General features: G+C 40.2%; 1 long non-coding RNA gene across 1 annotated transcript; it reads left to right on the top strand.

Moving 5' to 3' along the window:
- The first annotated feature begins 122 nt into the window (after positions 1 to 122).
- On the top strand, positions 123 to 18,582 carry LOC120517543. The gene is made up of 2 exons (XR_005631049.1): positions 123 to 425; positions 17,750 to 18,582. It is a non-coding gene; the product is annotated as an uncharacterized LOC120517543 (long non-coding RNA).
- The last annotated feature ends 834 nt before the right edge of the window (positions 18,583 to 19,416 follow it).

The following is a 19,416-nucleotide window of genomic DNA, read 5'->3' on the forward strand; positions in this document are numbered from 1 at the left end:
AGTTACTTCTTAAAAAAAAAAACGCAGCTCTATTTTTCTCCAATAGGTGGCAGCACACCCTTATTTGCGGAGGCGAACAGCGCCCCGTTTTGGGGAGGGCTGAAGCCGCGATTCGAGGCACGGACCAGGTGAATCGCGCTCAACTTCCCAGTAGGATTTTTTTTAAGGATTTGGACGGGAGTTCCGCCTTCTGCGCTGTTGCAACAATGTGGAAATGTTTCTGGAATTTAAAAAAAAAAAAAAGAAACGTTTTGCAACTTTTCTCCCGGGATGACCATTACAAAGGCTAGTACAGCCAATCTGAGGTGGACAGAGCTGCGCCTCAGCCCTGCTTTCTTTTTGGGCGCCGTTGCCGAAGGACGCCTTTCTGCCACCACCAGCCGTCACTTTCCGGATCGTACTGCTTGACAGACCCAGTAAAGAAGGTAACGTATATGGAGATAAGAGAACGGCACAGTTTTTAAGTGCTTGGTTAGAAGGGAGTTTGAACAATACGCTAAGTTTCTAAAGTGGGGGCAGCATCGAATTTTCGATTATTCCGAACATTTTACGGGGCTCAGCAAATAACTAGAAATAAACGGGGTTGGAAATGGATGGCTGGATGGATGAAGCGAATAGGAAAAGGCAAGCTGCTAAAAAAAAGAGATACGCTGCAGGAGCAGGACTTTATTTAGAATGATGTTTTAACTTGCTATTTCACGTCGCGTTGGAAGTCAAGTTTTTCTTTTAGCTAGAAACGAGGATCACCCTTCTGTCCTGCTGGCATCGTTTCTGACATTTTGGGATGAAGACGACCCCCGCAAGATGCTGAATGGGAGTCAGGGATTGGGTCTTTGCGGGCGAGGCGAGTCCGCATTGGCATCAACTGGCCTTCAAAGTCCCAGTTCATGGCTCACCTGAGCTACGACAAGCTAAGGAACTGCCTGACGACTGACTCCCGAGTCACTAACATAAGAAATCTGTTGAACACTTCCACGTTCGCATTTGTCTTAATACAATATTATACTTATTGGATGTTCATTGGGGCGCCCCTTGCTCCCGAGAATGTGCTTGCTTTTTTGTAGCAGACCGACGAATGACAAAGCACTTTACTGGGCTGGCGAACACGATGCCATGCCGCCTGCTGACACGTGTCTTCCCATGATGGGCTTCTTCACACGAGGCAGAGGTGCACTAGCCCGTCAGTTCATTTTTAGACGGAGCCATCGATCTACCAGGGACGAGTCGCCCGCCAATTTAAGGAGTTGCCGCACAAATTATTTCACCGCGGACAGGTTCGATATACTGGCACCGTATTTTGCCCGGTTGTATGCGTGACTGGCACCCATCCAGGACTGGTTCTTGCCTTGCTCTTAGTGTTGCTGGGATAGGCTTCGCCTCCCCGCGGCCAATGATTGGATTGTGAATTATAATCGTATTAAATTTAACAGCATATTGACTTTTGAAAAGCCGTTGTTTGCTTCGTTTTTTATAACTGGACCCCGATAGGCCGATGACTGGGTTCAGTCATGGCCGTGTGTGCCCCGTGCCGTGTTCACACGAAAATACATTTAAAAATCAATGACCGGTCAGCAGGGATTTGTTTCCTGCCTTGCGCCCTGTGCTGGCTGGGATTGGCTCCAGCAGACCCCGTGACCCTGTAGTTAGGATATGGCGGGTTGGATAATGGATGGATGGATGACCGGTCAGCCGACTGCTCGTAACACCCAGATGTAATCTCACACTCAATACTGACACATTGTTTTAGTTACAGGTAATATTCGCACAAACGGGAGGAAGTTTTTCATCACACAGAGCGGGAGGGCCACATGGAATAAGTGACCGAGTATTGTGATGGCCAGTCAGACCTCGGCGGCTTTAAAAACCCGACTTCACGTTTTACTTTAGAAGATTAAGTGGGGAAAGGACTGGAGGGCTTTGTTCTCGTCAACAGTTTCTCTAACGATCCAAAAGGTCCCAATTTTGAATATATGTAGCAGTCACCATGTGCCAGGTTCAGGCCATTCTTTTTAAGGAATATTTGTCAGTCTTTTTGGGTCATTCTCTGAATGATTAGCATACATACACCTAAACTTGCTCTGTAGTTTAGTAAACTTATACGTCTTTGCCACTTGGAAGGAATAGCAGAGCACAGGGAGAACAAGAAAATGCCACACACACTCTTAAAAATGCTGGTTCTTTATTGGCACTTTATGGTTCTTTACTGGGTTGTGTGCTTCCTCATAGAGCCACTGCTTGACAAAGCATCATTTTATTCTGCGACGGGTTCTTTGCATATGAAGTTGGATTCTTTGTGCTTTGAAAAAATGTCCTACAATGTAGAATAAAAACCTGAAATTTTGAATGATTTGTAGGCTCCCTAGCAGGACTTCAACCTGAGCTTAGCCTGTGTTGTTGTACGCAGCAGAGTGCTTTGAAAATCAGGATCCACTGGTATTTTACAAATGTGTTGCCATCGTAGTTATTCGCTGTATGGAGTCTGCTACAGGTCTAAATAAAGAAAAGCCCTTTCTGGAACCTTCATATGGAGGGGTCTTTTGGGAACCAAAAATGATTCTTTCTGAAGAACCTCTCTGGGAACTTTATTTTTAAGAGAGCAGACAATAACTGGAGAGAAATGTGAACCAACATTAGATCGTATGTTGTTAAATAGTAAGTGCCATGGATGGTTTAGCCATATGAGAGCACACAAGTCTGCAGTGTCGTAAAGGGTCAAATACAGCATGTGACGATTTTTCAGGTCTCTTACAAAATAATAATAGTTCATACTTAAGTGTATTATAGTTTTACAGTACCAAGGTACGCATTCAGTTTATGAATATAATTCAGATTTATATACTGTAATTGTAAACAGGGTGGCACGGTGGCGCAGTGGTAGCGCTGCTGCCTCGCAGTTAGGAGACCCAGGTTCACTTCCTGGGTCATCCCTGCGTGGAGTTTGCGTGTTCTCCCCGTGTCTGCGTGGGTTTCCTCCGGGCGCTCCGGTTTCCTCCCACAATCCAAAGACATGCAGGTTAGGTGGATTGGCGATTCTACATTGGCCCTAGTGTGTGCTTGGTGTGTGGGTGTGTTTGTGTGTGTCCTGCGGTGGGTTGGCACCCTGCCCAGGATTGGTTCCTGCCTTGTGCCCTGTGTTGGCTGGGATTGGCTCCAGCAAACCCCCGTGACCCTATTCGGATTCAGCGGGTTAGAAAATGGATGGATAATTGTAAACAGTGTGTCTGTGCCGTGTTCATTCACCCTGCGACAGACTGACGCCCCATCCCGTGGGCTATTCCTGCCTTGTGCCCTAAGCTTGCTGGGATGGGCTCCAGCCCCCCATGACGCTGCTCAGGGTTAAGCAGACTACAAAATATATATATATATATATTTTTTTTTTAAACTCATTTTCTTTCCCTTCTTGTATTCAACAAAACTACTTTGTCTTATGTGATACAAAAAATATTTTGAAGGAAAAAAAAATCAGTATTACTACAGATAAACTCGTAAATGAACTTATGAAGTTTAAAAGTACTATTTCTTCCTAAAATAAAACTAATTATAAAACAGCTTATTTTTAAACGTTTGCTTCAGTCTTTTTCCCCAGAAGTTCCACATTTCCAAATTTCTGGTTCACTCTCCGTCAGTTGCATGTAGATTTTATTTCTCGCAATCGATCATGTGGAGGACACAATTCTGGAACAGTCCCACTCTTCTGGGCTGCTGCCAGGACTCTTTTGCAAATCATACACTTTTAGGCTGGTTTTTTTTTTTTTTTGGCAGTGTGTGTGATATTTCAATTGTGCCTCATACTAGTACAGGGCCCGAGCCCCCTAAACATGGGTTTGGGTACTTCAGACCACGTGGGCATATTTCTTGCCGACGCTGACTCACGGCTGTGGAGACTTAAGTTTGACTCCAGGCACCCTGTCCCTCTCTGTGTAAAGTTTAACCTTCTCTCTATCTGTGTGTTAGTTTTCTTTCCACATCCCAAAGATGTGCTGGAAATGAAAAACTAGCTCAAGATGTGTGGACGTGTCCTGTAGTGTGCATGGCCATCCCATGCTAGGTTGGTTCCCTTCTTGTTTCTGATGCCGCCATCATAATCTTTACCTCCTGCATTCCATTGTGGAAAAAGTGAGGATTTACTCCAGAGCCACAAGTTCAACGCGAGCCATCTGGCAATGTCTTTCTTTAACTATGAGCACTTGTCATTTTAATTAAATCTCTGTCAGGGGCAATAAATAAGAAAAAATAGTTGGTAAGATTTAGATCCTCCTCATTCTCTGATGTAATTTCAGTAATAGAGAAAATATAATAAATACACTCTGCTGATGAACCTGGGCTAGGCACATCTTAAGGAAAGCATTTTTTAAAGATAATTGATAAATATGTAGATATAAAGAAAGATGGAAAGATAGATAAGGAAAACACTATATAATCAATAACTAGGTAGCTAGCTAGACAGATAGATAGATAGACGTGAAAGACACACTATAGATAGATAGATAGATAGATATGAAAGACACTATAGATAGATAGATAGTTATTGATTATATAGTGTTTTCCTTACCTAGATAGCTAGCTTGCTAGACAGATAGATATGAAGGAGACTATATAAATCGATAAGATAGATAGCTAGCTTGCTAGACAGATAGATATGAAAGACACTATATAATTGATAGATGTGTAAGGCACTATATAATTAATAGATAGAGAGATGCAGTAGATAGATAGATATGAAAGACACTATATAATTAATAGATAGATAGATATGAAAAACACTATATAATTGATAGATAGATAGATATAAAAGACACTATATAATTGATAGATTGATAGATAGATATGAAAGACACTATACAGTATAATTAATAGACAGATACATAGCAGCCATTTTAAGCCTGGCTTTAAACCTAGGCCTTAAAAGACATTCTCCAGAATAAATGTCTCAGGGGACAATGTACAGAATCCCTTGACCATACACTGCATCCCTTAGCCTGCCCTCTTCTATAAGCATGGGATTCTCTCATAACTATTTTTGTTTTTTGGAAGTCCGCCATGTATAAGAAAGCCCTCTAAGATATTGAAATGGTACTACAGTAACAGACAGATAGGTAGCACTAATTGTCTCAAGATCTAATAAGGATATTCTTTATAGAGCACAAAATTGCTTCTGCACATTTTAAAAAATATAAATAAAAGAAAATATTAGATGCAAGGAAGTTATAAACGCATGCAACTTTATGAGTAGCAAAACAAATGGCATGTAATGGTGAAAGAAAAGCTTTCAGCGTGAACAAGCATTCACTCTGCTAGTGTTACGTATATTCCTTACTCTTTATGGTCCCACTTGGACTGTGAAAAGGTTATTCTGTTTTATTGTAATACAGTTAAATCTGCACTGCTGATTAAAAACAAAAAAGATTTATTTTTAAGTGATAAAGTACTTCTATTAATTGTGGTTTTCATGAATCTGTGCCAACTAGAAATAGTGACTTAAATCATCCAAAAAAAAAAAGTTCAGCGTTCCAAAAGCTTTAAACAGGATTATGACTTTAGGGGAACTTTGCTTGTGACTCATATGAAATCCTTTCAGAGTGAAATGTAAGAAAAAAAAAAGTTAATCTACTTTTTATAGTGCCTTCCATTATCTATCTATCTATCTATCTATCCATCTACTTATTTGATTAATTTAACATCATAATAGGAGCACACCTTTTCCTTTTATGGAAAGATACAAAATTCAGATTAGGGCTTCACATTGCCATGTCTTCATTAGCACATTGTTAGCAGTCGATCAAATAACTTGATTGTGAGAATGACCTGAAGACCGAGTCCTCCTACATACAGGGACGGCACAGTGTTGTAATGCTTAGCACTGCTGCTTCACAGCCCTCGGTCCACACTGTGGTCTGGTCACACTGTCTGTGTGGATTCTCCCCACCTTCCCCAAATCTGTATAGTTTGCCTTAGAGTCCTCTCTCTCTATGTTTCCTTTGAAATTCCAAAGATGTATAATGCCTCATAACTGGGAATTCTGAATTACTTGGGTGTTGGTGTGCCTATGATTATGCCCGGTTAAGGTCTGGTTCTTGCCTTTCATTTAATTTTGCCCACAACCCCAAAATGGAATAAGCAAGTTAAGAAAATGTTTGGGTACAAGGCTTCCGAATATATGCTATTACTTTTGTACAAAGTTTTTTTTTTTTTTTTTTAAGTATCAGGTAGGATGAAAGCAGGAAATAAAAGACAAGATTAAGCTTATGAATGATCAGTAAAATCAGGAGAATAAAATGAAAGTAAATGACACCACAGCTGACCAATAAGTGATCTGTGGGCTCAGGCAGCTTCTTGGCTTTTATTACAGTTGTTTTAGCTGTCTGTGAACCTCTTGAGCATCAGTAATGGCCTCCCTCCAACTGTCAAAGAGCTCTCTTTTGTTTTATACAAGCAAAGCATTTACTTCTGCAGCTGTTTCTAATTAATATCAACTGAACGTTTTATACCTTTACTTCTGAATTAGCCTATCTATATACATGCAAATATTTTTGGGAGATTCAAACCCAGACATTGTGTGCGCAGACTGATTGTTCTCCCTGTGCATCTGCTGATTTGATCTCACGTGTCCTAACAACCTAAAAGGTTTTTGGTTTACCTGGTGACTGTATATTGAGTCAGTGTTGATACTGTATGAGCCAAGGTCAGTGTGCCCAGGGTGGGGATTTGGAGGATTTCTGCCTTTTGTCTGATGCGCTCTGGGATAAGCTTCTGTTGTCCGAAACCCTATAATGAAAAAGCAAGATCACAAAATGAATGGATTGCATCTTTAAATAATGGGAGAAAATAGCTTATGAGGTTGTGCAAATGTATTTTTTATTATGAGATATAAGGTAGTATAATAGCAAAATAAAAAAAAAAATAATAATAATGGAAAAGATCCTGAAAGGCAGCAAGAAAAATGAGGGGCTTTTAGGGGCAGCTGTGTTTCACTAACTCAGTCATAATGCCCCTAAAAATCCTTATTGCTCTTGCAATGGTCATCTAATAATTAATTGCAAGTAGTTTCACTCAGGAATTTCTTTTTCTAATTAGATGAATTGTCTAGTAATAAAATATTTCTAATCTAATCTAATAATCTATAACAAGGAAGAAGAAACACACACTTCATAAACTGTGAGCCAGCACAACAAACTGGAGAACTTAGACTCTTTATGTGAATGATTCGAGTGTGAAGATACTCTTTTCAGTGTTAACTAAATTAAAACTTTATTTGCCACGTGTTATCAGTGCATTCAAATTTGTAATTGCTTTTTATTTTGTTTGTAACAATGCCACAAGAGGTGTGTAGGAAGGTAAATGAATAAATCAATAAATACAAAAGTACGGTTGTACAGGGTGTCATGCAGTAGATTCACTGTTGCTGCACTACCTCTGGCTTCTGTGGTTTCTGAGTTTGGAGTCTGCATGTTCTCACCGTGTCCGAGTGACATTCTTCTCCATGTACTGCACTTTCATTCCTTTCCTGGGAGCCTAACACGAGACTTATTTTATTATGAGTCCAACAAGAACACGGGGACACGGTTACAGGTAAATTTCATGCAAATGTTCTCCTACTTTGATCCCTAGCTGGTGCTTGGTTTAGGCCGTTTCCTAAGGCCGCACACTGCTGTGAATGCCAGATTTTTTTCATGAGGCGTTTCCATGCCTAGTAGTCTATGGCCGCAGTTCTGGCATCATTAAAAGTGATACATCGATACTTTGTGTTCTGCGACCTGTTTTCATTCACATTTCCTTTGGTGCTGTTCATCAAACCCACTGTGTGGGTCACTTTCACCAGAGGAGTAAGTGTGGTAGCCAGTTGTTATTCATTGTACAAACGTGGCCGAACCATTGTATATGTCGTTTCTGAATCTACTCCTCGATCGTTGGCTGGTGTTGAATATCGTCATTTCAAAGGCAGTCGTGGAACGAGATTTGTAGTGCATTTGAAGACCTCTAGTTTGGTCTGGTCTGATTTCAGAAGGGTTCAACTTACAGATCCATAGAGGAGGACCAGCAGGATTATGGTCCAGAAGATGCTCTGAAGCTTCGCTGCTTTGAGAATGTTATGTTAAATCTGATCACGAGGATGGTGTGGATCTGAGGACATCTGATGCATTTAGTTGATGTTCATTTTTATCTTGACTTTTAAACAGACATACAGTATAAATATAAGGGTAGACTGCACTGTTTGGCAGCACAAGTGTAGTGTCGCTGAAAAAAGATGGCTGAGACTTTAAAATGTCTCTTTTTAATACGAAACAGATCTCAGTTATCTTAATAGAGTAGTTGGGGGAAAGAAAAAATCTCGAGACTTACTGTCATACTTTAAAAGTTCTCGAAGTGAGCACAATTTTTGTGTTTGCTTCTTGCCTTCTCACTTGCTTTCCCTGGAGTGGGATACACCAGAGGGTACCCAAAAGTGGGAGTGCATGGACTGCTGATCCTTCTACAGCATTTTACACATTTTAGTATGAGTGGTACTGGATTGCTAACTAACTAAATAATGAACAGTAATAAACTTTAGAACTTTTTCCACATCCAATATGGTTTGAACTTTTTAACCCCTGAAATGCTGGCTATTTTTTTCATAAATGTCTGTTCACGTATGCCCTTTCCACTGTGAATAGAAATGACGCTAATGACTGTACCCATGTACATCGTTCAGAGGATGAAAGAAATATTTTATTATAATTTAGGATGAGGATTGAAAGCTTATTTATCTCCCAATTTTCCATCGTGTCTGCGTTATTCAGCCTTGACCACTCCCCTCCCCACCGCTCACCCAATCGTTACTCCCTACTGCGCACATCCTCTCTTCATCCCACCCCGTGACATTCTCATCGCTGAGTCGCCCTTCAATGCAGTCAGTTATTATGGCAAGGCAGAAAACCAAATGATCTATTCAAGAATGTTGAATTTTAGATCGCAATAGAAGAGCGAGAAGAGCTGATTAAGAACGTTGAAAAAAAAAGAAAAACAAAAAAGAGCTGCAAATAATAAAATTCAAGAACAAAGAGAATCATCCAATAAACAAGAAAGAGAAAAATATCCCAAACAATATGTGAACAGAAATGCAAAAAAGCAACGTTTATAGAATATAAGTTATTCATATTTTTTTGATGCATTAAAGTAATTTAATTTTTTATTTACTTTTTTTTATATTTTTTTTACGTCTTTTTTACTTCTACTTTTTACCGTTTTATTATTTATTGGAATTTAAAATAGACAGTTCTATTTAAATACTCAAGTTACTGATTTCCTATTTATAATAACTAAGGAGCAAACAGTCTTCCTCCGACGCCCCGCATACTCTTCTATATACCATCACTTTAAATAAAATCGCTTTTTGTAACGGAGGAGCGCCCAGACTCCCTTCAAGTGGTTCAGCTGCGAAATACCGGGCAACCAGTGCCTGCCCCCAGGGGTTAGTGAGCGAAGCGAGCAGGGGGCACAGCCCCCTAGTTTAATAAAAAAAATAAGTGCTTGGTTGACATTAAAATGTAAGAATCCAGCAAATCAAGGAGATGCAAACATTTTCTCAAGCTCTTTCCTTCCTGCATAGACAAACACTCCTTGGAGGGATGGTGGGAGTCAGGGGGTGAACCAAAAAAAAAGTCTAGCACAAGAGTCATTTTTAAATGGAGATGATGTGGATGTGCCTCACTTGGGTTACAAGACTAGACTTTCTAGGTCTGCTTGGTAAATTAATATTGTTTCAATTTTAAACATGACAGTCCTTTTAGTTGTGAAATAAGAAGGGCAACTCCAAAATAATGTTGTTAAGAGTCTAAACATATATGTTTATTCCCCACATCTCTGGCACTAACAGCTCATCACCCAACTCACACCAGTAAGAGATGGTTTCTAAACTCTATCCTGAGCCAAGCCTCTTCTGGCATTACGGCTGAGTCTGTGAAATGCTGGGGGCACCTCGACAAAGTGCCTTCTTTCAGCCCCTAAGTTTTACTCGGTCTGAAGAAAGTCAAGTCTAAAAACCACATGCTAAACTCTCTGTTCTCTACTGTAAAATGGGAAAGGATAATAGGCAGCCTCAGAGTGGCCTGGAATAGGTTGGCCAGACTCCTGGTTCTTCAAAATGTTTTGTTACGACTGATATTCTCTGGGCGGGGTGGTGGCGCTGCTGCCTCGCAGTAAGGAGATCCCGGGTCCTCCCTGTGTGGAGTTTGCATGTTCTCCCTGTTTCTGTGTGGGTTTCCTCCTACAGTCCAAAGACATGCAGGTCAGGTGCATTGGGGATCCAAAATTGTCCCTGGTGTGTGTGTGTGCCCTGTGGTGGGCTGGCGCCCTGCCCAAGGTTTGTTCCTGCCTTGCACCCTGTGCTGGCTGAGATTGCCTCCAGCAGACCTCAGTGACCTTGTGTTAGGATATAGCGGGTTGGATGATAATCTTGGGACACCTACGGCAGTTACACTACCGGCCATACGTTTCAGAACACCTCAGTTTTTCTTCAAATTTAATTAGCCGAAATGCAATGAATGACCTAAAATGCTGAAAAAGTAAGTAGAAAACTGCCTGGGGTTAAAATTTAAAGTTTAGGTTAGCATACACTTAAAAAAAAGGAATTATCAAAATATTATAAAATGGGCCTTCTTCAGGGAACAACAAATAGGTTACAACCTACAGATGTTCTGCAGCAATTAAAGTCAATGAAGCCTTGCACGTTGAAGCAAACAATTTGCACTGGTGTCCCAACGTCTGTTGATTACTTTGTCCAGTCTACAGTAGTCCACAGCTGGAATTTCAAGGCCATACTTTGTACTTTAAGGAATATCTTTCTTACTGCAACTTGCCCTGTCAAACCTGCAGCAGAAAGTCCTCCTCTTCACAGTAGAAACTGACACCTTGCTTTTTTTGACCAGCACCATTAAGCTGTGCTTGAAGCTCTTGTGCTGTGAGGTGCCTGTGATCCTCAGAAACATGTCTTCTGATTGGGTTGTGACTTTGGCTCTGCCAGATCTCTTCCTACCAGTTTCTTCCAGTTGCTTTTGGATTGTGTTTGGCACCACTGGACTCAGTCACACTCTGATTTTTTTTCCCAATTTCCATAAATAAAAGGCCTACACATCTAAGGGTACCAATGCTCTGTCTCATTTTATTTGTTAATTACCGTTTTCTTGTCATTATCACTGGAATATTGCCCAGGTAGTACTGCAGAGGGAACACAGTCTGTTTCAACTCTGATTTAAGACAGACTGAGGGTTTTTAAGTAATCAACAGAAGTTGGGACACCTGTGCAAATTGCTTGCTTCACCTTGCAAGCCTTCATGTACTTTAATTGCTGCAGAACATCAGTAGGTTGTAAACTATTAGTTGTTCCCTGAAGAAGGCCAAGTTTACTGCTTACCTTTTTACCACTTTAGGTCAACTGATTAAATATGAAGAAAAACTGGAAAAAACTGAGCAGTGTATATTTATTTTTTCACCACCCCTTTTCACTTCCACATCGATCTGCACACATTTACTCTAAGAACGTCAGTGGGTTCTGCTGCCTCTCATATGTAAGTGTACATTATTTTTCTTATCTAATTTTAATTTGTTTTTCTTTGCATTTAATTACTCCTTTGACTTCTTGTAAAGCACTTTGTGCTACATCATTTGTATTAAAACATGCTACAGAATTGACTGTTATTCTTGCTGTTGTCCATGAGTGTTGACTTGCACCCTCTTTGTGCCATCTCTGCTTGGCAAAGCTTTGCCAGCCACCTGACCCTCTACACTATTTTACTGTATTCTTATTGTTCTGCTGTTTTTATATTGCTTATACTATTTATGTCTCGTAGGATTTTGAAAGATCACATCTACTATATTTCAATAAAATTTGTGCTGCTTTTCTAATCATATTTGCTGGCAACTTTTCATACATAAATGACAAGGGCCATCTCACACATATTGTTTAGTTTATCCTGGATGCCCCATCTCCAAAGTTAAAAATCATTACGCCATTTTATAGCATCCCAAATTCAGCAAAAGCCTAGACACAGCACTGTAAAATTCTAACTTGCACTTCTAACCAGTATGTAACATGTCACCATGCTGCTGTATCGTAATTAGCAAGTGTGACAAGTCAAGAAATAGCAAAGATTTAAATGTCTGTTCAGAAAGCAGAAGTTGGGGTGATTCAGGTATTCAGTATATAGGTATCTGGGGTGCACTTGGACAGAAAGCAGGGCTGGGCCGTAAACACGCAAGCCACGCGAGAGCATTGCTTAATTTTAAAATAATGTATGAAATAGTAACTGTAATATTCTGTAATCCCTTTTCTTGTGCACTGTTACTGGCACAGAGCTATAGAGGAATGTTTTGAACCAAAATAAATAATTGTTCAAATATGACAATAAATAAATTAAAAAACAATGATACGTGAGCATAAATAATTCAATGTTTCAATAAATATATTTTTGTTGGTTATCTATGTAACTGTAACTTAATTTATTTATTTTGGAAACACCACACACAATATGAAATATGCCTTGGAATGGAAATTGTTATTTTCACCCATCAAAGTTGAGTGGCTGGGCTCTAGTGAGTACTGCATTCTGATTGGTGAATTGTCAGTAGAGTGCACGTTCGACCATCAAATGCTGTATTTTGATTGGTGAATTGTCGGTAGAGTGCACATTCGACCGTCAAATGCTGTATTTTGATTGGTGAACTGTCGGTAGAGTGCACGTTCGATCATCAAATGCTGTATTTTGATTGGTGAATTGTCAGTAGAGTGCACATTAATCTTCAACCATCAAGTTCTGCACTGTATTTTGATTACGGATTTGTCAGTAGAAGGGGCATACACATTTGAAACTTTGCAAATGTCTATGAGCCTGAGGTTTCCCATGGCAAGCAAAGCGCATGCTCAGAATTATGAGTGTGTGCGTCTATAGTGGATATGAGTGCAAAAAAAAGTTGTTCACAGTTACTGCACAAAGAAAGTTACATTAATACAGAAAGCCCTGAATTCATCATCCTCTCATGAGTCTGCATGTGAAGCATCTATCATAGATGCAGTACTTGATGATTGAAGATGCTCTGTACTGATGATTCACCAATCAAAAAACAAAACTCATTAAAGCCTACCTTCTCAACTTTGATGGGTGGGAAAGGCAGTTTTCATTTTAAGATGCATTTCATGTTGGGTGCGGTTCTGCTGAAATAAATAATATAACAAAAACATAAATAAGCAACAAAAAACATATTTCATGACAAATGTCTGCTCACATATCATTGTGTTTTTATTTATATTTTGAACTTGTCACATTTCACAATACATTTATTTATTTGTCTGAAACAGTGCATCCTGAACTGTAAAAGTAAAATCTCTTCATTGGATGCGTTTACCACTTTTACTTTCACTTAGACCATCTTTGGGTGTCAGGAGATGAAAGCTATGTAGCTTACCAAGAAACAAACCAGTAGCCACTAAATGATTGGACTAATACGGTATATAAGTTCAGGATTTATGGAAGGGGTAAACAAAAGAAAGAATTAAGAGGAAGTTGGGAAGAGATAAAAAGAACACTGGACGAGGAGGATTAAAGAATATGGGTAAATTATTCACGTGACTCACAAAAAATTGTACGCCAAAGCAGAGTTAATAGAAATGTACAAAAAGAAAGACAGGGTGGATGGCAGCACGTGAGCAGATTTCAACACGTTTAACACTACCCAAGAAAAGGCTGGCAAAGACTGCACAACCTTCAAGAAGACACAAATGGAGACAAAGAGGTGGGATGACTGAAATTCACCCTGGTGAGGTGTTCTGGGCACGTCTAACTGGGAGGAGGCCCCGGGGAAGACCCGGGACATGCTGGAGTGACTATGATTCCTGGCTGGCCTGGAAACAATTTGGGATTCCCCCGGAAGGGCTAGAAGAAGTGGCCAGGGTGAGGGAAGTCTGGGCATCTCTGCTCAAGCTGCTGCCCCTGCGACCCGATCTCGGATAAGCGGAAGAGGATGGATGGATGGATTGAGACTTATTTTATTATGATTCCAACAAGAACACGGGGACACTGTTACAGGTAAATTTCATGCAAATGTTCTCCTACTTTGATCCCTAGCTGGTGCTTGGTTTAGGCTGTTTCCTAAGGCCATACACTGCTGTGAATGGCAGATTTTTTTAATGAGGCGTTTCCATGCCTAGTAGTCCATGGCCGCAGTTCTGGCCTCATTAAAAGTGATACATCGATACTTTGTGTTCTTCGACCTGTTTTCATCCACGTTTTCTTTGGTGCTGTTCGTCGAACCCACTGTGTGGGTCACTTTCACCAGAGGAGTAAGTGTGGTAGCCAGTTGTTATTCATTGTACAAACATGGCCGAACCATTGTATATGTCGTTTCTGAATCTACTCCTCGATTGTCGGCTGGTGTTGAATATCATCATTTCAAAGGCAGTCTTGAAGCGAGATTTTTAGCCCATTTGAAGACCTCTAGTTTGGTCTGGTCTGATTTCAGAAGGGTTTAAGTTACAGATTCATAGAGGAGGACCAGCAGGATTAGGGTCCAGAAGATGCGAATCTTGGTATTGTTGGTTCGTTTCCATTGGCATCACTCGTACCAATGTTAGAAAGTTTATCTTTACACAGATAATCATAGACATGGAGTAAATGACCAAGCCATGTGGTAGAGAGTAGAACTTTAGAGACCATCAAAAAAGTATAATAAGATAAGATGAGATAAAAAAAACTCAACTTGATGTTACTTTGGGGGAAATTAGGTTGATTGGATTGGCAAACTTTGCTGGGCTGAAGGGCCTGCTCTCGTCAAACATTTTCTAATGTTCTAAAGAAGCTGTGGCACACACACTGCGTTATGGAGGTGTAGAGTAGCTCAAGAATTATGAAAGAGGGTGGCTAAGGATTAAAAAAGGCTAATGGACGAAGACAAAGGATGTGGTAATGTATGGAATAAGAAAAAAGCGACAAAGATCAAAGATGGTTATAAATTCTGGGAAGACAGCCTTATGGTGGGTGAGAAAGAAACTGGTACATTACAAGGCTGAAATGACTGGATTTAACTTAAAAAAAGCATGCATTAATGAAATTAGAGATCATGTAGTGAAACATCACAGAGGTTATAATTGGACGAAAGCAAGAGAATATTTGGAAATTACAGAGGTGAAATTTCCACATGGAAAGAATTAACATGAACCACTGAGAGTAACAATACTGACGGAGGAAAAGCCCAAAAGTAGAGAGACTGGGAAATGTGAAGTATGGCAGAGTGGTGGTGGTGTTGGAAAAAGTCAGCAGACCTAATTGTATAATGGACTTTGTGTCGTGTCTAGTTGGTAACCTAAGAGAAAAATGTGATGGAAGTGAAAGATAACCAAATGATAGGAGCGGCTTTAAAGTCACGGAAATTGCAGAACATTAAAAAGAGTTAAAGAATTGGTGGGACAGAAGTTAGCGCTGCTGCCTCATGGGCTCTGGTGTCCTGGTTTTACTTCTTGTGCCTTATGTAGAATACACATCTTCTTTACTTGTCTATGCAAGTTTTTTCTCTAAACATTCTTAAAGATGTGCACATTACGGTTAATTGCCACTTCTAAGTCTGCCCTGTGTGGGTGTGAGTGGGTCTGGTGATGGTGTGGCAGCCCTTCAAGGTTGATTCCTACTTAGTGCCCAGTGCTGTTGGGACAGGCTCTGCTTCTCTCAAGTCTGATATGAACTGGACAGATCTGACGACAGTGTCATGTTGCATTATATTTCAACATTTCCCCTATCCAGTGCTGTTTCCTGCATTCACTCACTCCTAAAATCCTGAATAGCAAATTTCTGAATTTATTATTATTTTAGATAGCAGGCTAAATAAATAGTATTGATTATAAAGATGCAGAATAGCACACAAATAAACAGTTAACAACAAATGCCAATTGACAAGGGCAAAAAGCAATTGAAGTAGCAAAAATTCTAACATGATGCTAATTTTGGAGAAAATAAACCTCTGGGGGTCCAAAGTCAAATTTCATCTCCTCCTTGGTCAAACTGCAGTAACCCAATACAGTCTGAAACTGTCCAGTCCAATGTCAAAGACCGTGGTCACGTCATGGGAAGGATGCCATCTGGAAGTTTGCTTGACACAGGGGTCAGCAGTGACCTCACCATGGAAAGACAAACTTCATACAGATTAACAAAAATGCAAAGATGAAAGGAAATAACAGGTGGCTAGACAAGGACATGTGAAACATAATAGGAAGAAGCAGCAGCAGACAGTGCATCCAGAGTGGCAAGGCCAAACTGCCTTCCATACAAAGAAGCGGTGCATATAGCGTTATGAGGTGATTAGAAGTTTTTTGTCAAAGTGGTATTGTAAGCACTGAAGCACCATACCCCTCCAGTTCCTCAGAAACAGAGGGCTTCTAGGATTCTGTTCACTGAGGAAATGTCTGGCTGCTGAAGAGGGGTCCGTGGTCTATAGGCAAAGTCCGACATTTATGTTCCTTACATATCTGAGAAAAAAGACGCAGTTCAATTATGAGGAAGATAGATTTAATGTGATAGATAGATGTAGGGCACTATAAGATAGATAGGAAAGGCACTATATGATAGATAGAAAGATCGATAGATAAGATAAATGGGAAATGCAGTATATAATAGATAGATAGATTGAAAACCCCTGATCTATTATATAGTGCCTTTCCTATCAATCTATCTTATAGTGCCCTACATCTATCTCAGTCCTGGTGACCCACTGAGGCTGCAGGTTTTTGTTCCAGTCAGATTCATAATCAGTGTCGACAAGTGATAACACTAATCTCAATTAATTAGCTGGTATTTTTTTTCTCTTCTCTTATTCTGCATTCAGAAAAGCATAGCAGCATATATTTTTACATTTATAAGACATTTACAAATATTTCTGTTTTTGAAATGCTTAACTCTGTTTTGTTGATTTTATTATATTTTCACCTTTCCTTGTGCAGTTTCCTCCCTTCATTGCATCTTAAAAATGACAAAAACGAGCAGAGCAGACACTGCAAACATCACTGAATCATGAAAGGCTGCAAATACTTCAGCGTCAGACCCATTAACCCAGTAAATAGTGAATTCATTAAACAATTAGAAAACCTAGAAAAGTAGAAGGAAAATCAAGATGAAAATATTGTTAAAAAGAAAAAAAAAAAAAAAGATTTTTCCATATAACTGGTTAATAAATGTTTGTTTTTTACAAAACTTGTTTTCTAATTTCTATATTGTTCCCAAAACACAGAATCTGAGAAATAACAGTTCACTTTATTAGCCCAGGAGTCCAATTAAAAACAGAAGCTGGTTGGAACAAAACCTGCAGCCATAGGGGGTCCCCTGGACCGAGTTTGAAAGCCCTGTAATAAATAGATATATAGGCAATGCACTAGATAGATAGATAAATATGAAAGGTGCTATATAATAGATAGACAGATAGATGTAGGGCACTATAAGATAGATAGCTAGATAGGAAAAGCAGTATATAATAGAAAGTTAGATAAGAAATGTGATAGATAGATATGAAAGGCACTACATGATTGATAGATAAATAGATAGGAAAGGTGCTATATAGTAGAGGGAGATGGATATATAGATAGATAGGAAAGGTGCTATATAATAGAGGGAGATAGATAGATTGATTGTAGGTGAAGTCTAAATCCCTCTTTTGCAATCTTCCCCATGCTGCAAGTATGGCCAAACTGGCTTGTCTTCTGGAGATTTTAACGTCTTTCTTGTTTTTCTTTTATTAGTTGCTGAACTTGTTAAGACGGCTTCCGTGATGCCTCTCTGCCGGTCATTGCGCCAATATTTCTAGCTGTTGGCAGGCATACTACAATCAAAGGGAAATGCCAATAGATTAACTTTCTACATGATTTCTTCCCAGATGACTCACTGGCTGTGTTAAAAGTTTCCTCCCGGACGGAGTTACTAACGTTGAGGCTGGGAAGCTGGGCGGCGAATGAGTCAGCAGTGCTCTACAGCCGCACACACAGGGAGGACGCTGCAATTACTCACCCTGGATCAGAGAATGGGCAGGCGCCCGCATCGGCTTTCTAACTCACTTTCTTTTGGTTTTAGTGTCCAAGACTGAGGCTGCTGGATTTGCTGACAGAAATGAAATGGGAGCTGGCTGTCAGTCAAGAATTCATAAAAAGTGTGTGTGTATGTGTATGTGTGTGCACACATGTATGTGTATATGATCTTGGATATGCTGTGGTCCAAACAGGGGCCTCCAGGAGTATACCTTCTGATTTTAGATATTAAATCGGGCCATGTGGCTCAGGCCTGCCCAGTCTGCTCCTGACTTTGGATCTGTGTTTCTCTGTTATGGTAGCCAGGCCAACATTGATGGTCGAGAAAAATGCTGTGTGCACAGGGGATACCACGCTAGTGTGTCAAACAAATTCAAAGCAAAGCCCAGTCTCCTGACAGTGTTGAGAAACCTTCAGAGTACACATCTTACGAGCCTTACAGCTTCAGGCAGTTTGTACACCTGAGCTTCTGTCACAGTCTAGCAACATGCTTCAGGTAATACGTGAATATGGTTTTTTAAAAGTTGGGTAAATAAAGTTTCAAAAAATGATGGATCATCATCTTTTATAACTAAGCCTCAGGCCGGACTCGAATGCAATGCAATGCTGGCTGCCAGGCTGCATCTCCTGAAGGGAGCTAATATTGTAACAAATAAAACAAGTTTTATCTTGTAAGTTTTTTTTGGCAAATGGTATAGTAGCATCAAAGCAGCCAGTGACGAAGAACCAAATCCTGAAATATCCATCACATGTGGACATCCAAAGGACCCAAGATGGTGGAGTTCATGGAATCAAATGGAACTGCATTGCTTGGCAACTTGTTTCACATATATTTAGGAAAACTGATAGTTGGATTAACCAAACATTCTGCATAAAAAAGATTAAGACTGGCTTAGGTTGACTGGAGATGTTAAACAGAGGTGACTAGTGTGGTCAGTGGAAACTGGTAGGGGTCGGGGGGAGCTGGCACAGTGGCGACTAAGTAGAACGGATTGGAACGGAGTCTTAATAAACCTAGGACAGGGGAAGCTGGATCGGCCTAATAACTGACAAAATGGGAGGCTACCTAGAACGCTGGCATAACGCACCCTGGCAAAGTCAATGGACAGATTTTGGGCACTGGAGCCAGAGGAGACCTGTAAGGGGCTTTGAATTTGGCAGAGTGGAAGCTGTTTGACAGCAGAAACTGGAAAGGCTGATTTGAACCAGTATAGTAGAGACCACTGAGATCAGAAGAGACTTCTCTGGGTCAGTTGGATTTGGCATAGCAGCAGCTGATTGATATTGATGGAAGCTGGCAAAGCAGAAACAAGCAATTAGCAGAGTAAAGATTGATGAAAACATCAAAAAACGGTAGGTCAGTTGGATTAGGCACAGCAAAAGCT

Source organism: Polypterus senegalus, chromosome 17, assembly GCF_016835505.1.
Source record: "Polypterus senegalus isolate Bchr_013 chromosome 17, ASM1683550v1, whole genome shotgun sequence".
In the NCBI taxonomy this organism is placed as follows: domain Eukaryota; kingdom Metazoa; phylum Chordata; class Cladistia; order Polypteriformes; family Polypteridae; genus Polypterus; species Polypterus senegalus.